Below are 6882 nucleotides of genomic sequence, written 5' to 3'. Positions count from 1 at the left end.
TCTCACCATCAGGAGGTGCTCCTCCTGGCCAATGTCTCCAAGCTCAAGCCTGTCATGGATTGCGCTGACCCTTCCCCCTTTTAAGGTGACCAGACATCCCATTTTTAAAAAATCGGGACTTTTTAAAAACGCCATGGGACATGGGATAAATTGCCCAAAAGTGGGACATTTGGTCATCTTACACTTGTATGCCATCATAGCCATATCGGAAAGAAAAGACTATTTTGCTGAAACAGGAAACAATTCATCAAACCCGGTAGCACATTTCCAGTAAGTGAGAGCATGTCAAATGTTCATAGAAGGTAGAATAAAGACAGATTTATAACAAAGGGCTAATTTAATAGAGAGGATAGCAGAGCTAATACAACTGGAGAAACAAAGGCCCGACGGATTGATGCGCCCATTTATAACCCCAACATTGAATTAGGTTTCTCAGGAACTGATCAACCATCTCCTGTATCATCCATTTTATGATATTGGAAAGAGATTTACAAGTTCTGTTTTGTTTTTCTTCCTTGGACTGCTAAGGTGTGAATAATACGAGCATGACGGCTAGCCTTAAAAATCAACCATCTTCATCTTTTCTTCCATGTGCTGTTATAAAACAAGCTTGATACACGCAGGATTTAAAAGAAAAAAACTTTTAAAATGCACATTATAGCAGAACGAATGTAAGTTTATTGATCCAAACTTTTATGCGTTCTGAATAGACAATCCCAAATCAATTAGATTATTGACGGATGCACCATGTTCTTTACTGAAACGAAATTGAAAAATTGGGTCCCTCTCCATGAACACTGATTATCACTCAAATGGCCTGATGAAAATTCCTCAAATTAACAACTCTGAACAGATTTCACCATAGTTTCAAGTGAGCATCCTAAACAAAGCCAAGTCCAAAAACGTGTGAGAGAATTCGTGGAAGCCTGGCATTCAGACAAATCGACCATCAACAGACACACAGAAATAAAAAAAAACCATCTACATATCATTTGAGAGGGACAATCAAGAAAGAAAAATGAAAAACAAAAAGATCTAAACCCATTGTTACCAACTATCAACATCCAGATTAGCAGAGATTAATATCAAGATTAACACTAGATCATCAATCAAGAAGCAAATAATACATCAGTCAAGAAATTACCAAACAAGCTAACAGTAAAAAACAGCCCATTGAAGGAACCATGAAGTCCAATTACCAATACTGACAGGGCAAGCCTTTAGTTATGCAGTGTATATTGGAGGTGGTGAGCCTTTGAGAGCTGTATGCAATGAAATTTCTATCTACAAAACACCATTTTCCTCTTACAAAACCGAGCCTCCAAAACTGTAACCGGAAAAGGCAGGGAGAAGCCTCCATGGGACCCCTCTAGGAATCTCCTAGGAGGAAACTGGGCCAGAAAAGGTGGGGAGAAGCCTCCGTGAGGCCTCTCTCGGAATGTCTTGGGAGGAAACAGGGCCAGAAAAGGTGGGGAGAAGCCTCTGTGGGTCCTCTCCAGGAATCTCCTGTGAGGAAACAGGGCCGGAAAAGGCAGAGAGAAACCTCCGTGGGGCCTCTCTAGGAATCTCCTGGGAGGAAATAGGGCCTTCACCCTCCCTCTGGTTTCCCCAATCGCACACATTATTTGCTTTTACATTGATTCCTATGGGAAAAATTGCTTCTTCTTACAAATGTTTCTACTTAATTAAGAACCTGGTCATGGAACGAATTAAGTTCGTAAGTAGAGGTACCACTGTATGTCGATTTGTGTACATTTCAAAGTGACAATAAAGTTATTCTAAGTTCTGAATTCTAAATGTAGTCTTAAGTCCCACTGATCATGATTAGGGAACCTACAGAGGAAAATGTTCTTGAGATGACTTTCCATCCGTGCTTAATTTGATGAGGGTACGCTTACTGTATTATTAACATGAAGTTCTAAATCCTTATTTTATTATACAGCTTCATCCACAACTGAATTAAAAAGTATTTGTATTTCAGTTGGATTTATCCCTCTGATTCACTGGGAATCAGTCCACCCAAATTCAATTACCTGCGATCAGATAGTCTGGCTGTAGAACTGGCTTTAATCCTTATACATTTATTTCACTTAGTTTCTATAATTGTATCAACATAAAATGGACTGTTTATCGTGGCTGAAATTATTGCTGTAAACCTGCTCATAAAAACACAAAGTCTAGGTTCATTTTAGACACTGGTCACTTCTAACTTCATTGGCATCATAATTTACCTTAAAAAAATATCTTAGGATCCCTTTTGGTTATCGTCTTGGTCTAACACTGGAAGTGACATCACACAAAGTCTAATGACAAACATGTATAGGTTAACAACAGACTCAAACTCAACCGGCTAAGACGGAGTGGCTGTGGGTTCTGCCTCCCAAGGACAATTCCATCTGTCCATCTATAACCCTGGGGGGGGGAAATCATTGACCCCCTCAGACAGGGTCCGCAACTTGGGCGTCCTCCTTGATCCACAGCTCACATTAGGGAACCATCTTTCAGCTGTGGCGAGGGGGACGTTTGCCCAGGTTCGCCTGGAGCACCAGTTGCGGCCCTATTTGGACCAGGACTCACTGCTCACAGTCACTCATGCCCTCATCACCTCAAGGTTCGACTACTTTAATGCTCTCTACATGGGGCTACCTTTCTATCTTTCTATCTATCTTCTATCTATCTATCTATCTATCTATCTATCTATCTATCTATCTATCTTCTATCTATCTATCTATCTATCTATCTATCTTATCTATCTTTCTATCTTTCTATCTATCTTCTATCTATCTATCTATCTATCTTATCTATCTATCTATCTATCTATCTTTCTTTCTTTCTATCTATCTTCTATCTATCTTCTATCTATCTATCTATCTATCTATCTTACCTATCTATCTATCTATCTATCTATCTTCTATCTATCTATCTATCTATCTATCTATCTTATCTATCTATCTATCTATCTATCTATCTATCTATCTATCTATCTATCTATCTATCTATCTATCTTTCTATATTTCTATCTATCTTCTATCTATCTTCTATCTATCTATCTATCATCTATCTTACCTATCTATCTATCTATCTATCTATCTATCTATCCCATCCCATCCCATCCCATCCCATATCTATCTATCTATCTATCTATCTATCTATCTATCTATCTATCTATCTATCTATCTATCTATCTATCTATCATCTATCTTCTATCTATATCTATCTATCTTCTCTCTATCTCTCCCTTCTATCTATCTCTATCTTAAATAAATAAAAATAAAAAACAAAAAAATAAACAGTCAGCTGGCAGTCAGCAGGAGTAGCCTGCAGTACTGCACTCTAACCGCTGCGCCACCGAGGCGCATTGTGAAGAGCCTCCTGTTCTAAACAGAATGGGAGAAATGAACAATAGATTTGTCCTTGCGATGGTTTCACGGCCACGTTTTCAGGCCCCTCCTGTAATTTGTTTGCACATTTGTGTCTTTTTATCCAGCCTATTTCTGCTCCTCTGGTACCTGTGGCTAATTGGTATTGAATTATTTCAAGCGGTGCTTCACTTTCTTTTTAATGTGTTAATTGATTTTATTGTTCTGGTGCCAGATACTTTCCGAGGCCTTTGCAAACCACAGCGAAAGGCATTGTAGACTGTACTCTGGGCGAGACGAAGAGGATTCCTGGATTGTAAAGCACGCTTGGTTTTTCAAAATGTGATGGGCATCCCCAGTTGCAGGGCAGATAGTCTGCGACTTGCAACAATTCATTTAGGGACCATTTGAAGTTACAACAGCACTGAGAAAAGTGACTTACAACCAGTCATGGGCTCCAGCCGGAATGCCCAGAACCATCGTTCTGCTGTGGAAAGCAGAGCGCATAGGTGCGTTCCGGTTCCAGCAGCTGGAGCGATTCTGGTAAAAAATTACCAAATTTTTGCTGCCGGAAAGACGTCCGCACAAGAGATTTTGGCTGCCACTAAAACCAGAACTCTTCCTTCTTGGAATAATTAGACATAAAGTTACAATAAATGACAGATATCTGATTCTACACATAACCACCGCGGCAAGAATTATATATGCCCAAACTTGGAAACAGGAAACCATCCCGACATTGCTTAATTTAATAAACAAAATATATGAATTAGTAGAAATGACAAAGCTCACATATGAGTTACAGGATAAAGATACTAAGGAATTCCACAACACTTGGGACAGGTGGTATATCTCGATAAATAAAAACAAAAGAAAAGAAAAGAATAAAGAGAGAAAAATCAAATTATTGTTAAGAGGAAACATTACAAGGCACTATTATACCATGGAAAAATATAGAGGAAATGAAAACAATTACATAGAAATGGATACGTTAATGATAAATTAAAACAGTGATTTTCAACCTTTTTTGAGCTGCGGCACATTTTTTACATATACAAAATCATGGGGCACATTGAGCAAAGGGGAGGGGGGCTAAAAAAGTTTGGACAAAAAAATTCTCTCTCTCTCTTCCTCCCTTTCACTGTATTTCTCTCCCTCTTTCTCTCCCTTCCTTCCTCTCTCTCTCCATCCCTCTTTCTTTCTCTCTTCCTTCCTTCCTCTCTTTTTTGCTCTCTTTCTATCTCTCCCTCCTTCTTTGCCTCTCTTTCTCTCTCTCTTGCTTTCTTTCTCTCTCTTTCTCTCTTTCTCTTTTTCTTTCTTTCTTTCTCTCTCTCTCTTGCTTTCTTTCTCTCTCTTGCTGAGCTTCGCGGCACACCTGACCATGTCTCGCGGCACACTAGTGTGCCACGGCACACTGGTTGAAAAACACTGAATTAAAATATATATGTAATAACAAATAAGAAGGAAAATATATATATACGTATATATTATAAATGAATATGCTGCATGAAACAATTAGCCTGCAATCTAGCAGGCGTAAATATTAAGCTCTGATACCAGGATAACTTATGTATAAAGCATAATGCTTTATTTTGTCTTGAATGTATATATGTATGTATGTTGTAACCCCCTTTGTTGTCACACTTCACTTTCTTCTCTCTTCTCTCTTTTCTTTCTTTCTCTGAAGGATGCCTATGCATAAAAACTTATGTAATTTCATGCACCATGTAAATGTTGTATTGTTGTAGTGTTTATACCTAATCTTTTTTAATGTAAGTAATCAATAAAGTATTTTTTATTTTTATTTTTAAAAGAGAGATTTTGGCTGCTGCACAGGCACACACCTGCTTACGACCATCTTCCATCCTTATGACCACTGGTCACATGATGTCATTTAATCTTTTCAACAGGTAGACAGATAGATAGGTAGAAATGTATGGGCCTATGTATATGTGTGTGAAAAAGAGAGAGCGAATGAGGGAGTAAGAACCTAGTTAAACATTTGGAAATACAGAACTTGAATGTCTGTGAATAAAGGATGAAAAATGTGGAGAGACAGTCTGGCCCAGAGGTTAAGGCACCAGGCTAGAAACCAGAAGAATATGAGTTCAAATTCCGCCTTAGTCACTACTTGGTGACTTTGGGCTAATTACTAGGATATTGCGAGTTCTTGTTCTGCACTGGGCATGAAAGCTGGCTAGTTGGGCCAATCTCCAGAAGATTGTGAATTCTAGTTCTGCCTTAGGCATGAAAGCTGATTGAATCATTTTGGGCCAATCACTGTCACTCAGCCCAGCCCAGTCATGGGCTCCTCCCCTCATGTGGCGGGGTGCCATTCGGATAGTGGAAATGGCCCGGGACAGGTATGACTGACAGAATTCTGGCAAAAATCACCGGGGTTTTGCTTTTTTGCATACACAGAAGCAAAAATACTGGTGAAAAAAGCCAAAATCTTATTTATTTATTTTTATTTATTTGTTACGTCAAGTGAAGATATGATAATATTAAGATACATGATGCTAGTAAGAGTCAAAAATTTGAAAAAGGAGTATTAGAAATTACAATATTCAAATACATGCAACTAGTAAAAATAAAGAACATTAAGGACAGGTGACAGAAGGCACACTGGTGCACTTATGCACGCCCCTAACAGACCTCTTAGGAATTGGGAGAGATCAATAGTGGATAGTCTAAGGGTAAAGTTTTGGGCATTAGGAGATTATAGTGATGGTGAATCTATGTCACTCAGAGCCATATCAGAGGGCACATGATACATTGTCCTATGTCAGCTGTAGCGCACATGTGCACACCAACCAGCTCATTTTTGGCCCGGGGGAAGGTCGTTTTGCCCTCCGGAGGCTTCAGGGAAGCTTCCTGAAGCCCCAGACTGCGAAAAACAGCTCAACAGGTGTTCTGTCGGGCTCTCTGGTAGAATCCTCCCAAAAATGCACAGGTACAAATTTCACACACACACACGTTTGAAAATTCAAAACAATGTTCCTCATAATGAAAATTCACTTAAACCAAGCCCTCTTTTGGGATTGCAAAGAGCACTGGTCTCCAAACAAACTGGTAATTTGTACAAGTCCCTTATCAGTTCTGTGATACTTAGCTTGCAGCTGTGAGGCAATTCACAGTCCTTCTTTCACAAAGTGAAACACACTTTGCTCTGGTTTAGCTTCAAAGCAGGGAAAAATCAGCACACAAAAAGTCAAAGTCAGTAAAGCAGTCACGAAACACAACGATCAGATAATCCTCCACAGTGGCCAAACCCACAGGCTGCTCTTTATAGCAGCCTCACTAATTACCACAGCCCCACCCAACCACAGGTGGCCTCATTTTCTTTGATAATAATCTCTCAGTTGTTGTTGCCTATGCATCGCTCTCCGCATGCGTGGCTGTATCATTAACTCTTGTTCTGAATCCAAGGAGGAGCCAGATAATTGATCTCCTTCTGAGCTGTCTGCCACACTCTCCTCCTCCCTGTCACTCATGTCTTCTTGGTCAGAGGAGCCTTCATCAG

The sequence above is a fragment of the Erythrolamprus reginae genome, chromosome 3 (genome assembly GCF_031021105.1).
Source record: "Erythrolamprus reginae isolate rEryReg1 chromosome 3, rEryReg1.hap1, whole genome shotgun sequence".
Taxonomy (NCBI): domain Eukaryota; kingdom Metazoa; phylum Chordata; class Lepidosauria; order Squamata; family Dipsadidae; genus Erythrolamprus; species Erythrolamprus reginae.
This window is presented reverse-complemented; position numbering follows the sequence as displayed.